This window comes from Chenopodium album, chromosome 5 (genome assembly GCF_948465745.1).
Source record: "Chenopodium album chromosome 5, dcCheAlbu1.1, whole genome shotgun sequence".
Lineage (NCBI taxonomy): Eukaryota > Viridiplantae > Streptophyta > Magnoliopsida > Caryophyllales > Amaranthaceae > Chenopodium > Chenopodium album.
Genome location: NC_137838.1, coordinates 28,940,811 through 28,964,341, shown reverse-complemented (window position 1 = coordinate 28,964,341; position 23,531 = coordinate 28,940,811). Strand labels below are relative to the sequence as shown.

The 23,531-nt window shown below is 32.2% G+C and overlaps 1 non-coding gene across 1 annotated transcript; it reads left to right on the top strand.

Moving 5' to 3' along the window:
* Positions 1-23,113: 23,113 nt before the first annotated feature.
* Positions 23,114-23,219, top strand: LOC145633462 (small nucleolar RNA R71). The gene has a single exon (XR_014112787.1). It is a non-coding gene; the product is annotated as a small nucleolar RNA R71 (small nucleolar RNA).
* Positions 23,220-23,531: the final 312 nt, after the last annotated feature.

Here is a 23,531-nt window from a genome sequence, read left to right as displayed (position 1 = left end):
CGTTTTGAAAAGTTTAAAAGATAATCCATAAACCTATATTCCAATTTTGCTAAGATGATTCTAAAAGACAAGTTTTAGAAATCCATGTCACCTGTCTAAGGTTGGTTTTATTCAAAATGTTTGATTAAAATGCCAATACATCTTCATTTTGAAAAGTGTTTCAAGGGATATAATGAGATGGGAGGTACAAACCCTCTAAAATACAAGTATAAAAGTCCAATAAAATCTCTTATCTTCAATATGATTGAATATAAGAAAGTGATTGGAAATCTCTATGATCAAAAGTTGATCAAATGACGCTATTCTTCAACCACTTTATATAAGAGTTAAATAGTTGATTAAACTCTATTATAAATAATGATTGAATAGACTTAGCAAAATCATGAAAAGTTCTTAAAGTAGTTAAGCAAAGCATCATTTTGAACCTAAGAGAAGTGTTCTAAGTGGGTCAAATGGGAAAGGTTTAGGAATATATGAGGATTGCATTAAGAAGTTATAGGCCAAGAAAAGCAAACAAGTTGCTACTTCTCAAACCTAGAACTACTTACATGCTAAAAGTTGTTATGAACAACAAATGTTTCCAATTAAATGGATCAATTCCAATTAATTACAGACTACCTCATATAGTTGGAAGGTAAAAGAATGGAAATGTTCCAAAATTTAAGAAGTATATTATAGAAATTGATTTAGCACATTGATACTTCTTGGACATATGATGTCTTGTTTAGTTCTCTCATTGAGAATGAGGTTGAACTAAATGAAGAAGTATGGCTAAAGGAGAAATAAATCTACAAGTTTAGAAGCAAATGTTGCTACTTCACAAATAGAGTCTACGAGTCTGGAAGCAAAAGTTGCAACTTTACAAGTAAAACCTATATTTCACCTTACCTAGTAATTGGCTAGAATTAAATAAATGTTATTCATTCTTGCCATTATCAAAACACCATTCAATGTTAATAATGACATAACATCGAAGATTCAAAAACGTGGAATAAATGTTATTCTAAGCTTCATTGAGTCATAATGTGTTTTTGAGATTGCTAAACAGGTTCAAAGTTCTATATGATAGAAATTATTAAACCATTTCTATATATATAAGTTGTCTCTAAAATGTCAATTAATTCGAATGAAAAATGAACATTGCATGCGAAAGATCCAAAGGGATGGACTTTCAATATCATTGGATTATGAATCCATTGATATATGTAAATATCATTCTAATTTGAAAGTATTGACAAAGTCACCATTTAGAGAAATGATGATGTGAACTCAAGGTCGAATACATATTGATGTAAGAAAACCAAAGGTTCAAAGACTAGAGACGTACAATAAAACTTCATTTGTGATATGATCACTATTTATGCTTAGTTGAAGCATGGAAGTGAAAATTTTGAAAAGTTCAAAATGTTCAGTATGAAGTTCAGTATCAACTTGACAAGATAATGATTACATTACAATATGATTGTAATTGTGAAAATAAATTTAATTCAAGACATATACTTGGCAACACATTCAAAATATTGCGATATGATCGTAATAATGAGAATTTAAGTCAAGACATTGATGAACATCCAAGAGTTGTGAAATCGTTTTACGACAAACTCCGAAAGAAAACCTTGTGAAGTGTTTATGAAGGGAGATATCAATCTATATAAGATATATTTTGATAATAGATGAAAATTACCTATCTTCCAACCATTGTTCAAGGGATATACTTTTAAGATAAGCTACAAAACTAAACAAAGAAACATAGGTCAAATCAAAATGTAGCAAAGGTTTCATATGTGATATGGATAAGAAGATTTCTTATAAAGTATTTCTACAAAGCAAGGAATAAAATTTGTATTAAATCGTTTAATGCACGATCAATTCATATACGGAGCACAGGGTACTACTACACAAATCATACTTAGCACAAAATGTTTGTTGCTCAAGTAGGTGCCCTTATGAAAATTGTTCCAAAAGGTCAAGTGGGAGTAGTATAAATCTCAAAAGAGTTCGAGAAAAGCAACAAACAAACATGGTTCAAACCATGGTTGGTTCACCCTATGCTAAAAGTGCCTCCTCAAAAAGGCAAGTGGGAGTACAAGAATCTCGAAAAGTTTGAGAGCCTTGAAAGAGTTCAAGAAAAATGATTTCGAAAATCTTGAAGAAATTCAAGAAGTAATCGAATAAAAGTAACAATATAAGCATGATTCACCTCATGTTACAAATGAAAACGCGTGGTCTCATTAAGTGTAATGGGAATAATAACCATGAGTCGAAGGTAGTACATTCCAAGTGCAAATCCTCTATTGTCGTTTCTCATGGAAAACTAAACAAAGTTGTTGTATGAGTTTCAATTGTTGCATAAAAACCCACAATGATGACTAGCATATGTAAAACTTAGCCAAAGAAATATGATTTCATATTGACTAAGAGTTCTAAAACTTTCGTTTTGGAACATGATGATTATGCAAGTAACAAAGATGATTTGACAAGTTATAACTCCTAGTGGTTTAAAAACCAAGAAATCTGAAATAGATTCTAAGTCTGTAAGCAAGTGTATGACACTTGAATAATTTGCTTAATTGGGTGAGACGCATTATAAGCAAAACAGACAAGAAAGAAAAATATTTTCTAACTAAAGCAAAGACTTATTAAAGGATTCAACTAATTCATAGTATGACTATGACTACGATGAAAACTTTATATTAGTCATGTTGCAAAGATCTATTAAAGATATTTTAGTGATTACCACCTTATAAGATTTGGTAGATGGACTTCAAAACACTTTATTGAAATTGTTCATGAAAGAAGATTTGTATATGATACAATCAAAAGTTTGAATATCCAATAATCCTAGGGATGCATAGCATCATGGAGTTAGTGTTCTTAATTTTGTGAGTAAATCAAATCGTTTGATGTTCTCGTAAAATGAAGAAAAGGTCTTGTGTGTAAAAGATGTTTAGTGGGAGCTATGAAGTCTTCTTGGTCTAGTATAGAGAGCAATTGTTCATTTCTTGAAGGGTCAAGTGATGGCTAATGCATTTTGTATGAAAATCTTGAAGAAGAATGATGAGTACATTTGGGATTCAAAATCTATAGAGATAGGTTTTAATGGATGTTTTAGCTTGGTTAAGAAACTTATATTGATAAGATTCTTATAAAGTTCAACGTTATATTGAAATGAGTTTCAATCCCATGTAACATGGAACATTTCTTATGATTCAATACTTTGAGAAAGGTTGATGAAATTAAGGTCTTGAGTGATGATCGTTATGCAGTTTGTAAAGGATGCATCATGCATGTCATGGACTATACTTGTCTATTTGATTCACATTTTTTTAAGAACAAGTGATGATAGATTTCAATTAAAATCCAATATAACGTTGGAATACAAATTAGAAATTTCTAAGTTCCTTGCGAAAGGGCGAAGGAAAATTCTTAGTGTATGGAGATGAAAATGATTATAAAATTTAGAAATTGCAAAATTCATGTTTATGAGAATGTCTCATGAACTCTACTTACTAAACCCCTTCCATTTCCAAAGCATGAGAAACATGCTAATGAAATTGGATTGAGGTAAATGATGTAATTAGAAGTTGTATTTGTTTTTGGGGAAAAACAAGTTACATGTGTAATACATTCATTTTTAGAATTATGTTTATCAATTGAAACAAAGTTTCAATCTTATTTAATCGTGGTTTCAAGATTAAATAAAATGTCCAAAATAATTATGAATTGATGGGCTTATCAGGTTAATGACCTGGTGAACGAAACCCCACAGGTGAACTAAATTTCATATATTATTTAAGTTCCTAGTTTGGAATCATTAAACTGGACATAAATGATTTCACTTCATGGACTAGCATGTAAGATTGATTGGATAGTGCAGTTTCATGGGCTATAGGAGCGTAGTGAAGCTCGGTCAATCACATGGATATGCATGAATGATGCATGATCGAACTATAGACCTACTTTGAAGTTCAAGTATAGAGCTTCCGGATATATTAGTGGATTCCTTTGATATGAGTGGAACATTGATTTCATTCAATGGATGTTATGGCTGTGGTACACTCAAACGTCTGCCCGTAATTGGAGATTATAATGGGTGTTTCCCGGTTATTTCAGAAGTTGAGTGGGAGCTTTGGTTGCCACAAGATTGGATAGAGTCTACCTATTTAATTAGGAATGTGTCTTGGCTCCTTGAAGAGGGAGAATTCAGAAAAATGCATGGCCGTGCTCAAATGCATTACATATAGTAATCATTTGTTATGTGAATCTCACTCAGTTTTCAAGAAAAGATTTGTAGACTAATATGATCACGACATGAGATGCAACCATATTATCAAATCGACACACATTGACTTAAGGAACTTGAATATTGCGCACTTGTCTCAGACAAGTGGGAGATTAAAGGAGTTGTGTCTTCGATAAGTGCAATTACTAGATATATCAAGGATCACTATTATGGAGATAATAAGTTCATTCTTTTGGGGCGTCATCATCTATTGCTAGACTATGAGAGATGATCTTTGGGCTAGTCAAATGGTCCAAAGCCCGCTAGAATGGATCCTATAAGGTCACACACAAGGGTAATTGAGTTAAGCAAGTTAGAGGCCCATTAATGGGCCTCATGAGCATTTAACTAAACATGAAATGGATTGGGCTAGCAAGGTAGATTGGAATTAAGTTTTGGGCTTTTGACATGGGATCTTATTTAGAGATGAGATCTATAAATAAGATCCATGCCTAGGGTTGCAAGTAAGAAGTCATAATTCACACACAGTGTATTTTGACATCAAGGCAACCAATCCCAAAGACCCTAATTCCTCTCTCTAACTCACGGCTTTCTCTCTCCTCCCCTCGTCCGTACGGCCGGCCACCTTGGTGGTGCGTGTGGTGGTTCGTGGTGGTTCATGGTGGTTCGTTTCTCGCACTTCTCCATAGAAGGTCAATTGCAACTAACTATCATTAGTGGAGGTCTTAATCTGTGCCCGTGGACCAAGTAGAGGAATCACGCTTGAGGTTCTTTATCTCCCATTGTTCTTGCTCGATCGCACGTGGAATCACGCTTCAAAGGTACGATTATATGTTCTTTATGTGTTATGCATTAGATCTTGGGATTAGGTACTATATGAATATGATTCATGTTTATTTCCGCTGCGTAGTACCTACAAACCCCTACAGTAATTACGTAGAAGGATATTTGGGTGTTACAAAGTGGTATCAGATTTCCGGGTCTAAGAAAGATTAAAATTGAGAAATAAAACTTATGGGTAGACTTAAGAGTTAAGATGGGCATATAGGACAGATAGAGTTTTGCATTCTTCGAAAGTAAAATTATTTTCTATAAAAACTATTTTCTTATTTGGAAAGATGATTGGGAGAAGATGCTCGGGTTCACTTCGGAGGCCTATAATGGGTACGACTCTTTGTCTAGGAAAGGCTCGCCTCGACGCTGTAAGTAACTTTCCTGGGAGACGCGGGCACGACCGTCCAATATCAAGAATCGAGTACATTATTATTTTCGAAAACAAAATGAATTGAAACTATTTGATTTTGTAAACACCTAATGTGGATTAGTCAAAGTATTATTAGGGTTGTCTAGTTATTTGTGTGGTTATGGAATTTTAGTTCCATTGGTATTCATTTTGGCTTACTTAATAGTTTGTGTTATCACAGATGATGGAAACTTTTAGAAGACATTTCTTTGTTCAAAGGCTAGTAAAATCGGATGCTATATCTGTGCGTGACTTTATAACAGACATTGTTTGGCATGCTACTGATATAAAAAGACACAGGAATATGAAATTTATGATCGAGGAACCATGGACCATTTTACTGGCCTTAGTTCACTTACCTAACACACCTAAATATAATACATTAATCTAAGAGCTGGGGTAACAAGTTCTTCAGTTTCATCAATAAAAGTTGGGTTGAAAGTAGTCCCAGAATTCCTTATACTTTCCAAAATTTTATCAATAGGAGCTATATGAGCCTGTTGTTTTGTAGCAGTTTGGGGGAGAGGAGTAGCTTTCTTCTTCTTTCTTGCCGTTGTTAATGACCTCAAGGAAAAAGAACCATCAAAATCACAAAACCATGGAAAATAGAGAAGAGAGAAAAGTCAACGCAAAGTCAACGCCCCCCCGGAATGTGTTTGATTCATAATTTCTCCAGTTTTTTTACAATGTGTTTGACTTTCATTCAATTTAAAAAGCTTTGTTTCAATATGTTTGTTTTTCATTTGATTAAAAACTTTGTGTTTGAATGTGTTTGACTTTCATTTGATTAAAAAAGCTTTGTTTGAATGTGTTTAACTTTCATTTGATTTAAAAAGCTTTGTTTGAATGTGAAAGACTTTCACATGATTCAATTAACTTCGTTGAATGTTTTTACTTTTATTCGATTCAAAAACCTTAGTTTTAATGTTTTTAGCTTTAATTTTATTCTAAAAGATTTGTTTGAATGTGTTCGACTTTTATTTGATTCAATTAGCTTCGTTTAATGCATTTAACTTTCATTTGATCCAGAAATCTTTGTGTAAATGTGCTTTAATTTTTTTTTATTAAAAAAGATTTGTTTGAATCTGTTTGACTTTGAATTGATTCAAAAAGTTTTGTTTAAATGTGTTTGACTTTTATTTGTTTCAAAAAGCTTTGTTTGAATGTGTTTGAATTTCATTTTATTCAAAAAGCTTTGTTTGAATGTGTTAGACTTTCATTTAATTAAAAAAAATTTGTTTAAATATAATTAACTTTCTTATGATTCAATTAGCTTCGTTGAATGCTTTTGACTTTCATTCGATTAAAAAATCTTTGATTTTTATTTGATTCAAAAGCTAATTTTTTAATGTGTTTGACTTTTATTCGATCCAAAAAGCTTTGTTTCAATGTGTTTGTTTTTAATTTGATAAAAAAAATTTGTTTGAATGTATTTGACTTTAATTTGATTCGAAAAAGCTTTATTTGAATGCATTTGACTTTCATTTGACTTAAAAAGCTTTGTTTGAATGTGTTTGACTTTCCTTTGATTCTAAAAGATTTGTTTGAATGTCTTTTTTCATATGATTCAATTAGCTTCGTAGAATGCTTTTGACTTTCATTCGTTTTTAAAAGCTTTGTTTGAATTATTATAAATTTCATATGATTCAATCACCTTTTTTTGAATGTGGTTGACTTTCCTTTAATTCAATTAGCGTCGTTGAATGCATTTGACTTTCATTCGATAAAGAAATCTTTGTTCGAATGTGGTTAACTTTAATGTGATTCAAATTGCTTTGTTTGAATGTGTTTGACTTTTATTTGATTCAATTAGCTTCGTTGAATGCATTTGACTTTCATTCGAATTAAAAATCTATGTTTGAATGTGTTTTCACATTAATTTGATTCAAAAAGCTTTGTTTGAATGTATTTGACTTTCCTTTGATTCTAAAATATTTGATCGAATGTGTTTAACTTTCATTTGATTCAAAAAGCTTTGTTTGAATGTGTTTGACCCTCATTTGATTCAATTAGCTTTGTTTGAATGTGTTTATCTTTCATTTGATTCAATTAGATTTATTTGAATGTGTTTGAGTTTCATTTGAATCAATTAGCTTTGTTTGAATGTGTTTGACTCTCATTTGATTCAATTACCTTTGTTGAATACATTTGACTTTCATTCGATTCAAAAGGCTTTGTTTGAATGTGCAAAGCTTTGTTTAAATGTGCATAAATTTCATTTGATTCAATAACCTTTGTTTGAATGTGTTTGACTTTCCTTTAATTTAATTAGCTTTGTTGAATGCATTTGACTTTCGTTCAATACAGAAATCTTTATTCGAATGTGTTTAACTTTCATGTGATTCAAAAACATTTGTTTGAATGTGTTTTACTTTCATATGATTCAATTAGCTTAGTTGAATACTTTTGACTTTCATCGATTCAGAAAGCTTGCTTGAATGTGTTTGAAATTCATCTGATTCAAAAATCTTTGTTTCAATATGTTTAACTTTAATTTGATTCAATTAGCTATGTTGAATGTGTTTGACTTTAATTCGGTTCAAAAAGCTTTTTTTGAATGTGTTTAACATTCATTTGATTCAAAAATCTTTGATTGAGTGTGTCTGAATTCATTTGATTCAATTAGCTTTCTTTAAATGTGTTTGACTTAAATTTGATTAAAAAAGATTTATTTGAATGTTTTTAACTTTCATTTGATTCAATTAGCTTTGTTTGAATGTGTTTGATTGTCATTTGATTCATTTATTTTTGTGGAATGCATTTGACTTTCATTGGATTCAAAAATCATTGTTTGTATGTGCAAAGCTTTGTTTGAATGAGTTTAACTTTCATTAGATTCAAAAAGCTTTGTTTGAATGTGTTTGAATTTCATTTGGTTCAATTAGCTTTGTTGAATGCATTTGACTTTCATCCGATTCAAAAAGCTTTTTTTGAATGTTTTTAACTTTAATTTGATTTAAAAAGCTTTGTTTAAATGTGTTTAACTTTCATTCGATTCAAAAGGCTTTGTTTGAATGTGTTTGATTTCATTTGATTTATTTTGCTTCGTTAAATGCATTTGATTTTCATACGATTCAAAAAGCTTTGTTTGAATGTGTTTGACTTTAATTTGATTCAAAAAGCTTTGTTTGAATGTAATTGTCTATCCTTTGATTCAAAAAGATTTGTTAAAATGTGTTTATCTTTCAAATGATTTAATTAGATTCGTTGAATGCTTTTGTCTTTTATTCGAATTAAAAAGCTTTGTTAGGATGTGTTTGACTTTCATTTGATTGAAATTTTTTTGTTTGAATGTTTTTTAATATCAGTTGATTAAAAAAAGCTTTGATTGAATGTTTTTAACTTTTGTTTGATTAAAAGCTTTGTTTGAATGTGTTTGACTTTCCTTTGATTCAAAAAAAATTGTTTGAACGTGTTTGACTTTCATATGATTCATTAGCTTTATTGAATGCTTTTGACTATCATTCGATTCAAAAGGCTTTGTTTGAATGTGTTTGAAATTCATTTGATTCTAAAAGCTTCGTTTGAATGTGTTTAAATTCATTTGATTCAAAAAGATTTATTTGAATGTGTTTGACTTTCATTCGATTCCAAAAGCTTTGTTTGAATGTGCTTAACTTTGTTTGAATGTGCTTAACTTTGTTTTAATGTTTTTTTAATATCATTAGATTAAAAAAGTCTTTGTTTGAATGTGTTTAACTTTTGAATGATTCAAAAAGCTTTGTTTGAATGTGTTTGACTTTCCTTTGATTAAAAAAAAATTGTTTGAACATGTTTGACTTTCATATGATTCAATTAGCTTCATTGAATGGTTTTGACTTTCATTCGATTCCAAAAGCTTTATTTGAACGTGTTTGAAATTCATTTGATTAAAAAAGCTTTGTTTGAACGTGTTTTACTTTTATTTGATTCAAAAACATTTATTTGAATGTGTTTGACTTTCATTTGATTCAATTGGTTTTGTTTGAATGTGTTTTACTGTCATTTGATTCATTTAACTTTGTTGAATGCATTTGACTTTCATTAGATTCCAAAAGCTTTGTTTTAATGTGCTTAACTTTGTTTGAATGTATTTAACTTTCATTTGATTCAAAAAACTTTGTTTAAATGTGTTTTGTCTTTCATTTGATTTTTTTTTTTTTTTTGGTAAGTAAGCAATTATATTAATCACAATAAAAACTGTACAAACTATACAAAAAACAACCTGAAACAGGCACCACAGACTACACAAGAGCTAAAAAGCCCTCACCACCCCCTAGAAGCCTAGAGAACCCTCAACCACCTACAGGCAGGGAGAAAAGGGAAAACCAGGCAACTCTTCTGAGAGCCACACACATCCTGCTACCTTCTAGGAAGGGCACAGGAGGAGCAGAACTCAGGAAACAAAACACAAACAACTCCAAACAAAAACTATCAACACAGAAACAGCACAAAAGAAGCTAAACAACAGTTACATCACATGTCTAAGCTGAAACAACCATTTACTGTCTTCTGTCTTCCATCTAGCATCAATAAGCTGCTGAGCTCTTCCACTAGCTTCTCTTCTGATTGCCTTTACCAGCACCTCAGGTTGAATAACAGCATGCTGCCAGAACACATGATTTCTAGCTAGCCAAATGTTGTAAATAGCAGCACTCAAAGTGGTAAGATAAAAACTGCTCTGAATCTTGTTTTTCCCCAACTTCTCCCAGCACTTCCAGGCCTCACCAATACTATGATGTTGCAACGCAATGCCTAGCCAATTGCACACACCAGTCAAACATCTCTTACTGTACTTACAAGCAAAAAACAAATGGGCAACTGTTTCAGTCTCATCACCACAAAGAAGGATCAGATCATCAGGACAGACCCCAAACCTTGCAAGCTTGTCCCTAGTTTTGAGCCTCCCCAGCATTGCCAGCCAAATTATAAAAGAATGTTTGGGAACATTAAACTTGTTCCAAACCCATTTGCTCCAAGGAACCTTATCCATATTTCCCTGCAACCACTTATAGCAATCAGCAATTTTGTACTGCTTGCTGAGCCACATATTACTAGTAAACCCTTCTTTTAGCTCCTCCTTGACCTTACACATCAATTTCCACCCCCACCCAGCACTTCTCTTAGGAGTGTAATGCCACCAATCTTGCCCTTTAAGGTAAACTGAATGCACCCATTTTACCCACAAGGATTCAGTATTCTTGGCAATCTTCCAAACATAGCTACCAATAGCTGCCCTGTTCCAAAGAAAACAATTTCTAACACCCATACCACCAGCATTTTTAGGTCTGCAAACCCAATCCCAGGACAAGGGAGGAGCTCTACTCAGAATAGCCTTCCCATCCCATAAGAAAGCTCTGGAAAGCTGCACAATTTTGAGCATCACAGTCTTAGTAAGTAACAAACATTGAGCCCAATAAGTGTGCAAGCTCATAAGTACAACATTAACCAGAACTGCTCTAGCAACATAAGACAAATTCCTACTACTCCAGCATTGAATCTTATTAAGCATTTTTTCTACTATGGCATCATAGTCAGTAACTCTCTGATACTGGTCATTCAAAGGAATTCCAAGATTTTTTAATGGCATATTACCAACCACAAACCCAAACAGTTGCAAAATGGCATCTCTGGTCTGATTTTGCACATTCCCAAAATAAAAAGTTGTCTTCTCAGTGTTTACCTGTAGACCAGATCTTCTTTCAAAGGACTTTAGAGCTCTAAGCAGAAGTTTAACAGACTCCACATTCCCATGAGAGAAAAGCATCAGATCATCAGCAAATATAAGGTAATTCAAGGCTAAGCTCTTACATCTCTGATGGTATTTAAAGGCCTTTTTCTTCCCAATTTTCTTCAACATCCTAGTCAAATACTCCATGACCAGCACAAATAATAAGGGAGACATAGGATCACCTTGTCTAATCCCCTTTTTCCCGGCAAAGAAACCATGCAGACCCCCATTAATCATCAAAGAGAAAGAAGGAGTGCTGACACACTCCATAATCCAACCAGTAAACTTTATAGGAAACCCCAAAGCCTTAATCATATTTTCTATAAATCTCCAGCTTATAGAATCATAAGCTTTCCTCAGATCCACCTTAACTGTACATCTAGGGGGCATTCTTTTATTACTATAGCTCTTAAGCATATCTTCGCAAACCAAGATATTATCCAATATGGATCTTCCTGCAACAAAGGCACCCTGACAAGCATCAACTAAACAAGGAAGCACTTCCTTAAGCCTAAAACATATGAGCTTAGAAATGATCTTGTAAACAACATTACATCATGCAATTGGCCTAAATTGAGTTACCTTATTAGCATTTTCAACTTTAGGCACTAGGGTCAAAGTAGTAGCATTAACTTGCTTCAGCAGCTTACCCTCAGCAAAAAACTTCAGCACAGCTTTAGTGACAGCTTGACAAGTAATATCCCAAGTGCTCTTGAAGAACTTGCTTGAAAAACCATCAGGGCCTGGGGCTTTATCATCATCAATACTCCAGAGGGCCTCTTTCACATCTTTCTCACTAAAGTTCCTATATAATCTGTCTTCCTGCTCAATATTCAAACAATTCCTTTCCTGAATAACACTACCATGAATCTCACCAGTAGCAGCAACACTACTACCTAGTAGTGATTTATAGTAGTCCAGAAAAGCCTCACAAAATTTCCTAGGCTCAGCCAATACAGAACCATCATCACAAACAACAGAATACACAATGTTCTGAATTCTCCTTTTCCTCATAATTGCATGGAAAAAAGCAGAGTTCATATCACCATCTTTTAACCAATGAACCTTGGCTTTATGCTTCAAGAAATTATATCTAGCAGTATGAGCCTGATTATACTCCTCCCTTGCTGTCTTCTCTTGCAGGATTAGATCTTCATTTCTAGGATCACTCTGCAGTTGAGACTGTATATCTAAAAGTTTCTTCTCAGCAACAGCATTAGCTGTCTCAACACAAGTAAATCTAGTCAAGTTAATACCCTTAAGTTTCTTTTTATCTTCAGTTAACTTCCTAACCAATTGAAACATATCAGTACCCTGGATCCCAGTGGCCCAAGCTTCCTTTACATCATCTAAAAAACCAGGAGCATCAATCCACATATTAAAAAATCTGAAGGGTTTCTTCAACTGCATACCACCATCAAATAGCTGAATAACACATGGACAATGATCCTTAAGACCCTCAGGAAAGAAAGTAGCTTGCAAATTAGGAAACTCATCCAAGCAAGCATTATTCACCAGAACTCTATCAATTCTAATACTCAGTCTATCAATCCCATCTTGTTTATTATTCCAAGTATAGAACATACCACCAGTTTGCCAATCAAACAGGTGAGCATCACTCAAGCACTGTCTAAATGGCTCAACTTCAGCAAGAGTTACAGTAGAACCCACCCTATCATTAAGGTTAAGGACATTATTGAAATCCCCACCAATAAGCCAGGGGCCTTAGACAATCCCAGCAAGCATCCTTAGCTGATCCCGAAGCTCACCTCTTTGCACAACTTCATTTAAACCATACACAAAAGTTACCTCAAACTGAAAACCAGTAGCCTTGTGAACTACTCTACAATGAACCAACTGCATCTCCACCTTAACCACCATCACCTCAAAAATTTGGGACAACCAAATCACCCAAATTCTCCCTTTTTTATGCTTACTTTAATTAGAGCAAACAGACCAATCACCACCAACTCTATCAAACACCCTACCAAAATTCTTATCCTTCACCCTGGTCTCAAGAAGCCCAAACATACCTATATTATGTTGTCTTATGAACCACAACACATCACACAACTTGCTAGGCATATTTAGGCCCCTTACATTCCAAAAACCCACACTATCCATTGAACAATTCAGGGCATTCCCCTTCCTCCAAAACCCTAAATCTATTACCACTACCCTCAACCAAGACTACACCTGATCTTAACAATGTAGGAAGTTCAAACATTGAATCCTGTCCACCAGCATCAGTCATAGCATCTGTCCTGCTCCCCCCATATCATTAGCTTGCTGCTGAGAGAAGCTAGTCTTCTGAACTGGTCTCCACAGTTGCTTAGGTCGCTGCCTATTCTGCTTCCTGGCTTTCACTGTATGGTTATGACAGTGAGCATCCTCATGTCCCATACCATGACAAACCTTGCATACTATAGGCTTCCACTCATACTCCACCTTCTGAGTAATGTAGACACCCTTTTCATCAAGGAATGTAATATTATCTGGAAATGAAGCATCAATCTCAACCTTTGTCTTTCATTTGATTTAATTAGCTTTGTTCAATTCAAAAAGCTTTGTTTGAATGTGTTTGACTTTTATTTGATTCAAAAATCATTATTTAAATCTGTTGGAATTTGATTTAATTCAAAAAACATTGTTTGAATGTGTTTAAAATTAATTTGACTCATAAAGCTTTGTTTGAATGTGTTTGATTTTCATTTCATTTATTTAACTCTGTTGAATGCATTTGACTTTCATTTGATTCAAAATGCTTTGTTTGAATGTGTTTGACTTTCATTTCATTCAAAAAGCTTTGTTCGAATATGTTTGACTTTCATTTGAATCAAAAGCTTTGTTAATGTGTTTGACTTTCATCTGATTTAAAAAGCTTTGATTCAATTTTTTTGTTTTTCATTTCATTATTAAATTGTTATTTAATGTGTTAGACTTTCATTTGATTTAAAACGTTTTGTTTGAATGTGTTTGACTTTCATTTGATTCAAAAAGCGTTTTTGAAGGTATTTGACTTACCTTTGATTCAAAAAGATTTGTTTGAATGTGTTTGACTTTCATATGATTCAATTAGCTTCGTTGAATGCTTTTAACTTTCATTCGATTCAAAAGGCTTAGTTTGAATGTGTTTAGCTTTCATTTGATTCTAAAAGCTTTGTTTTAATGTTTTTTACATTCTTTTGATTCAATTAGCTTCGTTAAATGCATTTGACTTTCATATGATTCAGAAATCTTTGTTTTAATGTACTTAAATTTTTTTACTCAAAAAGCTTTGTTTGAATGTGTTTGACTTTCATTTGATTCAAAATGCTTTATTTAAATGTGTCTGTCTTTCATTTTTGTCAAAAATCTTTGTTTGAATATGTTGAATTTCATTTCATTCAAAAAGCTTTGTTTGAATATGTTAGACTTTCATTTGATTAAAAAAGATTTGTTTAGATGCAAGTGACTTTCTTCAGATTCAATTAGCTTCGTTAAATGCTTTTGACTTTCATTCGATTCAAAAAGCTTTGTTTTAATGTGTTTGACTTTCATTTGATTAAAAAAATTCTGTTTGAATGTGTTTAACTTTCATTTGATTCAAAAAGCTTTGTTTGATTGTGTTTGACTTTCCTTTGAATCAAAAATATTTGTTTAAATGTGTTTGACTTTCCTTTAATTCAAAAATAAAAATGTTTGAATGTATTTGACTTTCATATGATTCAATTAGTTTCGTTGAATGCTTTTGACTTTCATTCAATTTGAAAAGTTTTGTTTGAATGTGTTTGAATTTCATTTGATTCAAAAAGTTTTGTTTGAATGTGTTTGATTTTCATTTGATTCAAAAAACTTTGTTTGTATGTGTTTGACTTTCTTTTGATTCAAAAAGATTTGTTTGAATGTATTTCTGTAGACACCCATTTGTGTCCCCCCAAAACCAAACCAAGTGATGAATATCTTTCATGTCGAATCATAATCGAATGAAGTGAAAGTGAGAAAAGTCTAGTGTTGCGGTTAGTTTTTAATTTTCTTCTTTCTCTCTGTTTTTGAAAACCTATTTTATGAAAATAGCCAATCTAGTTTAGTTTGTTCCGTAGAAAGGGTCCTATAGTAGTGTAGTGGTATTGGGCTCGAAAAGCGCTTTCCAACAATATATTATGGGCCCAATTCCGATGAATAATGAGGAAATTATGGCCAAATTACTAAACTGGGTCCGGTTTAATATTTATATGCGACCCAATGATCTAGAGGAGGGCCTATTATGATTTATCATTCCTAATGCAATTAGGGTTGATTATAGTCTTCTAGAATCTTTAAGAAGGTTCTTTTGAATCCTAATGTGATTAGCATTGATAATTCAGTTTTAAAAGTTTTTTTTGGAATAAAAGAAGTGTTTTAAATGAAAATACAGTTCTACCCCTCGTACGCTTAAATTTTATCAAAATATGAAAACGCGTGGAAAAGCTGGCGGCAGAGCCGCACTGCAAGTTGTCGCCTGGCGACAGGCCTGGCGCTGTAGCGACAGGGGCAGGTGTGGCGACAACGTCGTGTTTTATTCTTTTTGAAACTCTGATTCATTTTTATCATGTTACGGCTGATTATCGTTATACATAGCCTCCTTAAACCTCCGATTTTAATTACCAACTCTCATCAAGAATTTGTTGATACTCTCTCTCCCTCTTTCTAAACCAACTTTTACAAACAAAATTCCGCATTCACAAGATCTAGACACACCTAACATAGTTCGAAGTTGCCTTCGCCCTAGACATGAAAGGTTTGATATTTATGAGGGTTTGGTCCCTAATCCTATTTCAATTATTTAATTTAATTGTTTGTTTTATATTTTCCTTGAAGTTACTAACGTGTGTATTTTGTTATTAGAAAGAGATACGAGGCATCCAAGTAAGTGCTTTAATTTCTTTATTGATATTATGATATAGAAATCATGCTTAGATTGTTATTTTGATTCCTAGTATCATGTTAGGATGATTTTTCTTAGTATGATGTTTAAAGTAAAAAGTAGTTTCTTCATTATATCAATTATGATTTATGTGATGCTTCCTATTTTATTTCCTAATATCATGTTAGTATCATGTTAGGGCTAAAGCTTTGATCTTTGATGTTTAGTGACATGCTAGGGTTTGTTATTAGTCTTGTTAGTATCATGCTTAGGATCTTGTTATTATTATGCTTTATTGTTAACATGATTATGTTAATTATGATTATTATGATTGTTGTATATGATAATTATTATTTATTATTTTGATTGTTATGTTACTTGATGCTTATTTATTGTTATTGCTTGGTCACACCTTTTATGCATTTTTAAAGGGAATTTGTACTTGTAATCATGCTAAATAAGATAATTAATAATCTTGTTTAGGGTTAATATGATTATAATTCAAGTGATCGCCAATAATAGATTTATTTATGCATTAATATTCAACCAACATAAAATAAACAGGTTTAGGGTAAATCTATTGGTTGCATGTTAGTCAGAAAGCGCACATGAATACAAGAAGAATAAAGTAGAGGCCTATTATTAGGGCAGGTTCAATCTCTTTTAGGTTGGATTTGTAACTTCATCCCTGAACTTCCAGTCCTAGTTCCACACCTATTGGAGTTGACGATCTCCTGGATCATTAAGAGGTGTAACCTTCACCCTGTGAACGGTTTACAAGTTCCTAAAACTTGTTGGCGACTCTTTTGCTCTAGCTTCCTTCCCTTTGGACGCCCTCGTACTTTAGTGTATGATCACTGTGGGGTTCAATTTTAGGGTAATGCTTGAAATATTCCCTACAGTTTGACTTTCCTTTGATTTAAAAAGATTTGTTTCAGTGTGTTTGACTTTCATATGTTGCAATCAGCATCGTTGACTTCTTTTGACTTTCATTTGATTCAAAAACCTTTATTTGAATGTGTTTGACTTTCATTTGATTTAATTAGCTTCGTTTAATGCATTTGGCTTTCATTCGATTCAAAAAGCTTTGTTTAAATGTATTTGACTTTACTTTGTTTCAAAAAGGTTTGTTTAAATGTGTTTGACTTTCATTTGATTCAATTAGTTTCGTTGACTGCATTTCACTTTCATTCGATTAAAAAAGATTTTGTTAAATTTGTTTGACTTTCATTTGATTCAAAAATCTTTGTTTGAATGTGTTAGACTTTCATTTGATTCAAAAAGCTTATTTTCAATGTATTTGACCTTTTTTTTTATTCAAAAAGCTTTTTTTGAATCTTTTTACTTTCATTTGATTCAAAAAGCTTTGTTTGAATTGTTGGGGTTTGGTGAGTCTGACTCAACGCGAAAAGAAACCTAAAAAGAAGACCGCACTCGCAATAAATATAACCATAAACATAATTAAATTAACAACAAGATTAAGATAATAAGATTACCTTTGGAGCGTGCTTCGCCCGACCGCTTGGACTTTTACTTGAAAGCTAGCTTCAAAATTAAGAAGCCTCCAACGATGATCCACCCGCAACAACGATCACCGAATAGGTCCAATCTCTTGGGGTTAGCAAGACCCAACTGATAAACTCGAGTAATTGAATTCAAAGGCTTTCACAAAATGTGATAGCTTTTCCAACTCTTGAGTTCAAAGGTTTTCACTACTAGTGATCCCTTTTCCAACTCTTACTCAAGCAAGTAATCCCAATCCATGCCTTGGCTATTTATAATGAAAGCTTCCTCGTGAATTCCAATCTTCTTTCAATGTGGGACCTTTTCACAAAAATATCCCACATGGAAAGATCGATGAATTCTACCCTTAGTTAAATAAACCAAGGAATAAGTAACAAGTGTCACATGGTTAGGTGAGTACCACTTTCTCACTTGGTCCCCAAGGCAACTCACATGCATTGTGAGCTAACCATGTGTCACCCAGCCTTGAGCACCAAGTTGGGTTCGGTTTAGCCACTTTCTTTTGGCTCGTGTCAAAGACCCGTCACCCGGCCCACGACCCCCTTGCCACATGCGGTGCCACCATGGCGCGCTGCCACATGGCGAGCTGCCAACGTGTCGCCCTGGCACTTAGTGGGTGCTAACGTGGCTGCTGCCACTTGCTGGCTGCCACGTGGCACGCTCCTTTTTTGCGCGCTTCACTTGTTTTTGCTTGTTACCTGAAGCATTTTCCCGTTTCGCCAATTCCTAAATTTTCGCTCGAAATTTGAGATTTTTTGACGCTCGATTTCGACGCTCCAAAAGCTCGAATTTCCAACGTCTAAATATAAATTACTCGGTCGACTCATTAATTCCTTCCGAATTAATTCATCGCTTCGGCTCGTTAGTTGCTTGGGTGTGACCCGAAGGGTTCGAATAAGATTAAGCTATAATATTAATTATGCATTAATATTACTAATCCGATTAGTTGACCTCACTGAATATATTAGCTTTCTAATAATTCTGAACCCACTTTAGAATAAATACACTTGTTCAAAGGACATTATTCCTTTATTAAATGTGTTTTAACTTTTAATTGATTCAAAAAGCTTTGTTATAATGTGTTTGACTTTCATTTGATTTAATTAGCTCCGTTGAATGCATTTAACTCTCATTCATTTCAAAAAGCTTTGTTTGAATGTGTTTGACTTTCATTTGATTCTTAAAGCTTTGTTCGAATATGTTTGACTTCAATTTGATTCAAAAAGCTTTATTAATGTGATTCACTTTCATTCGATTCAAAAAGCTTTATTTCAATGTGTTTGTATTTCAGTTAATTAAAAAATTTTACTTTGAATATGTTTGACATTCATTTGATATGAAAAGCTTTGTTTGAATGTTTGTGACTTTCATTTGATTTAAAAAGCTTTGTTTGAATGTGTTTGACTTTCCTTTGATTCAAAAAGATTGGTATGAATGTGTTAGACTTTCATATGATTCAATTAGCTTCGTTGAATGCTTTTATCTTTCATTTAATTCTAAAAGCTTTGTTTGAATGTGTTTAACTTTCATTTGATTCAAAAACCTTTGTTTGAATGTGTTTAAGTTTCGTTTGATTTAATTAGCTTCGTTGAATGCATTTAACTTTAATTCGATACATAATTCTTTGTTCGAATGTGTTTAACTTTCATGCGATTCAAAAAGCTTTGTTTGAATGTGTTTGACTTTCATTTGATTCAATTAGCTTTGTTGAATGCATTTGACTTTCATTTGACTCAAAAATCTTTGTTTGAATGTGTTTAACTTTTATTTGATTGAAGAATCTTTGTTTAAATGTGTTTGACTTCAATCGATTCAAAAAGCTTTGTTTGAATGTGTTTAAGTTTCATTTGACTCAAAAACTTTATTTGAATGTGTTCGACTTTCATTTAATGCAACTAGCTTCGTTGATGCATTTGACTTTCATTCGATTAAGAAATCTTTGTTCGAATGTTTTTAACTTTCATTTGATTCAAAAACCTTTGTTTGAATTTGTTAGACTTTCATTTGACTCAATAAACATTATTTGAATATTGTTTAATTTCATTTGATTAAAAAAGATTTATTTGAATGTGTTTGACTTTCATTTGATTCAATTAGCTTTGTTTGAATGTATTTGACAGTCAGATGATTCAATTGGCTTCGTTTAATGCTTTTGTCTTTTATTCGATTCAAATATCTTTGTTTTAATGTACAAAGCTTTGTTTAATTGTGTTTAACTTTCATTTGATTCAAATATCTTTGTTTGAATGCGTTTGACTTTTATTCAATTCAAAATGCTTTGTTCCAATGTGTTTATCTTTCTTTTGATTCAAATAGCTTTGTTTAAATGCATTTGACATTCATTTGATTCAATTAGATTTGTTGATTGCATTTGAATTTCATTTGATTCAAAAAGATTTGTTTGAATGTATTTAACTTTCATATGATTGAAAAAGCTTTGTTTGAATATGTTTTTACTTTATTTTGATTCAAAAAGATTTGTTTGAATGTGTTTGACTTTCATATGATTCAATTAGCTTCGTTGAATGCTTTTGACTTTCATTCGGTTCAAAAAGCATTGTTTGAATGTGTTTCACTTTCATTTGATTCAATTAGCTTCGTTGATTGCATTTGACTTTCATTTGATAAAAAAAGCTTTGATTAATTAATTTTGACTTTAATTTGCTTCAAACACCTTTGTTTAAATTTGTTTGACTTTCATTTGATTCAACTAGCTTCATTGAATGCATTTGACTTTCCTTTGATTCAAAAAGATTTGTTTGAATGTGTTTGACTTTCATATGATTCAAAATGATTTGTTTGAATGTGTTTGACTTTCATATGATTCAAAAAGCTTTGTTTGAATGTGTTTTCACTTTCATTTGATTCAAAAAGCTATGTTTGAATGTGTTTGTGTTTCCTTAGATTAAAAAAGATTTGTTTAAATGTGTTTGACTTTTATATGGTTTAATTAGCTTCATTGAATGCTTTTGACTTTCATTCCATTCAAAAAGCTTTGTTTGAATGTGTTTAACTTTCATTTTATTCAAAAAGTTTTGTTTGAATTTGTTTGAATTTCATTTGATTCAATTAGATTCATTGAATGACATTGACTTTCATTCCATTTAAAAAGCTTTTTTTTGGATGTGATTAACTTTTATTTGATTCAAAAAGCTTTGTTTGAATGTGTTTGACTTTCATTTGATTCAGAAAGCTTTGTTTAAATGTGTTTGACTTTCCTTTGATTCAAAAAGATTTGTTAGAATTTTTTTTACTTTCATATGATTCAAATAGCGTAGTTAAATGGTTTGTGACTTTCATTGCATTCAAAAAGCTTTGTTTGAATGTATTTAACATTCATTTGATTCAAAAACCTTTGTTTGAATTTGTTTGACTTTCATTTAATTTAATGAACTTCGCTTAATGCATTGTACTTTTATTTAATAAAGAAATTTTTGTTCGAATGTGTTTAACTTTAAAATGATTTAAAAGGCTTTGTTTGAATATGTTTGTCTTTCATTTGATTTAATTAATTTCATTGAAAGCTTTTGACTTTCATTCAATTCGGAAATCTTTGTTTGAATGTGCTTAACTTTCACTTGATTCATAAAGCTTTGTTTGAATGTGTTTGACTTTCCTTTGATTCAAAAAGATTTGTTTTAATGTGTTTGACTTTCATATGATTCAATTAGCTTCGTAAATTGCTTTTTACTTTCATTAGATTCAAAAAGATTTGTTTGAATGTGTTTAACTTTCATTTGATTAAAAAAGCTTTGTTTAAATGTGTTTGACTTTCCTTTAATTCATAAAGATTCTTTCAACTGTGTTTGACTTTCATTTGATTCAAAGAGCATTGTTTAAATGGGTTTAACTTTAATTTGATTCAAAGAGCATTGTTTTAATGTCTTTAAATTTCATTATATTCAAAAAGCTTTGTTTTAATGTGTTTGACTTTCATTTGATTCAAAAGATTTGTTTGAATATGTTTAACTTTACTTTGATTCAAAAAGATTTTTTTGAATGTGTTTGTATTTCATATGATTTAATTACCGTCGTTGAATGCTTTTGACTTTCATTCGATTCTAAAAGCATTGTTTGAATGTGTTTAACTTTCATTTGATTGAAAAAATATTTGTTTGAATGTGTTTAACTTTCATTTTATTTAATTAGCTTCGTTGAATGCATTTGATTTTCATTCGATTTAAAAAGCTTTCTTTCAATGTGTTTTTTCTTTATTTGATTTAAAAACTTTGTTTGAATGTATTTGACTTTCTTTTGATTCAATCTGTTTAGTTGAATGCATTTGACTTTCATTCAATTTCAAAAGCTTTGGCTCTATTTCTTTGACTTTCATTTAATTCAAAAAGCTTTGTTTGATGTGTTTGACTTTCATTTGATCCAAAAAGCATTATTTTAGTGTGTTCGACTTATTTTTTATTCGAAAAGCTTAGTTAGAATCTTTTTGACTTTCATTTTATTCAAAAAGCTCTGTTTGAATGTGTATGACTTTTATATGATTCAATTAGCTTCGTTTATTTTTTTTTACTTTCATTCGATTCAAAAAGCATTGTATGAATGTGTTTGACTTTCATTTGGTTAAAAAATTTTAGTTTGATTGTGTTTGACTTTCATTTGGTTAAAAAATTTTAGTTTGAATGTGTTTGACTTTCATTTGATGCAAAAAGCTTTGTTTGAATGTGTTTGACTTTCATTTGATGCAAAAAGCTTTGAATGAATTTGTTTGACATTTGATCCAATTACCCGTATTTTGATTTTTACCATATCTTTGATTATCGTTACCACCACCTTGACTATGATTTCCATAACCTTGGTGTTTATTACCATAATTTTGGTTTTGATTTTGGCCACTATACCCTTGATTGTTATAGTTACCTCGAGAACCTTGGTTCCTATAACCACCAACTTGGTTATAGTTGTCAAAATTACCATGGTTTTGGTAATTCCTATTCCATTGACCCCTTTGGTTATCAAACATTTTCACATTATTATTGTTTGACACATAGTTCACATGTTCACTCTCATTATTATCAAAATCATCATTACCATTTGGAAAAGCATGAGGGCAATTACTAGAATCATGATCATATGAACCACACACATCACAAAACAAACAACCACTAGGCATGTTACTAGAAGAAGGAGGGGGATGAGAGTTAGAAGGAGTACCTCTACCCTTAAATTGGGAGGGAAGACTTGGAGCTTGGGAAGAAAAACTCTCCAATTTTTCCTTGATTGCACTCTATTCCTTCCCCAAGTTTGTCATGTGTGAGGAGAGATTGTTGATTGCATTTAAATGATCAACCGAGTACACCGAAGAGGTACTCTTGCTAGTTGATTCTCTCTCACCATCTTGCCAATCTCTATAGTACCTCAAAAACATCCTCAATGATGTCCACCACTTCTTCTTCCATCCTATTCATGATTGGACCTCCGGCTCCTCCATCAAGGCATGACTTGCCTTGAGGACTTAGGACTCCATAGAAAATATGAATAATTTGATATGTTGGAATCCCGTGGTGAGGTCACTCCCTTTGATAATCCTTATATCTTTCCCATGCTTCATAGAGGCTCTCACTTGGCTTTTGCTTGAAGCCTTGAATCAAAGCTCTTGCCTCTGCCGTTTTCTTTTGTGGATAGAAACGGGATAGAAATTCATTTGTAACCTCGTCCCATGTAGTTAGAGAATTCGGCCTAACCTCCTTGTCTAGCCATTCCAAAGCACACCCAATGAGAGAAAAGGGAAAGAGCTTGAGGCGGATGAATTCTTGGGAAACTCCATTCACCTTGATAGTATTGCAATATTTTTTAAATTCCTTGAGAAGATTTTGCGGGCTCTCATGCTTGGCTTCACTAAATTGTCGCCTCTCTATCAAAGTGATCATAGCCGGCCTAATTTCAATATCATTTTCCGGTGTTGTAGGTGGAG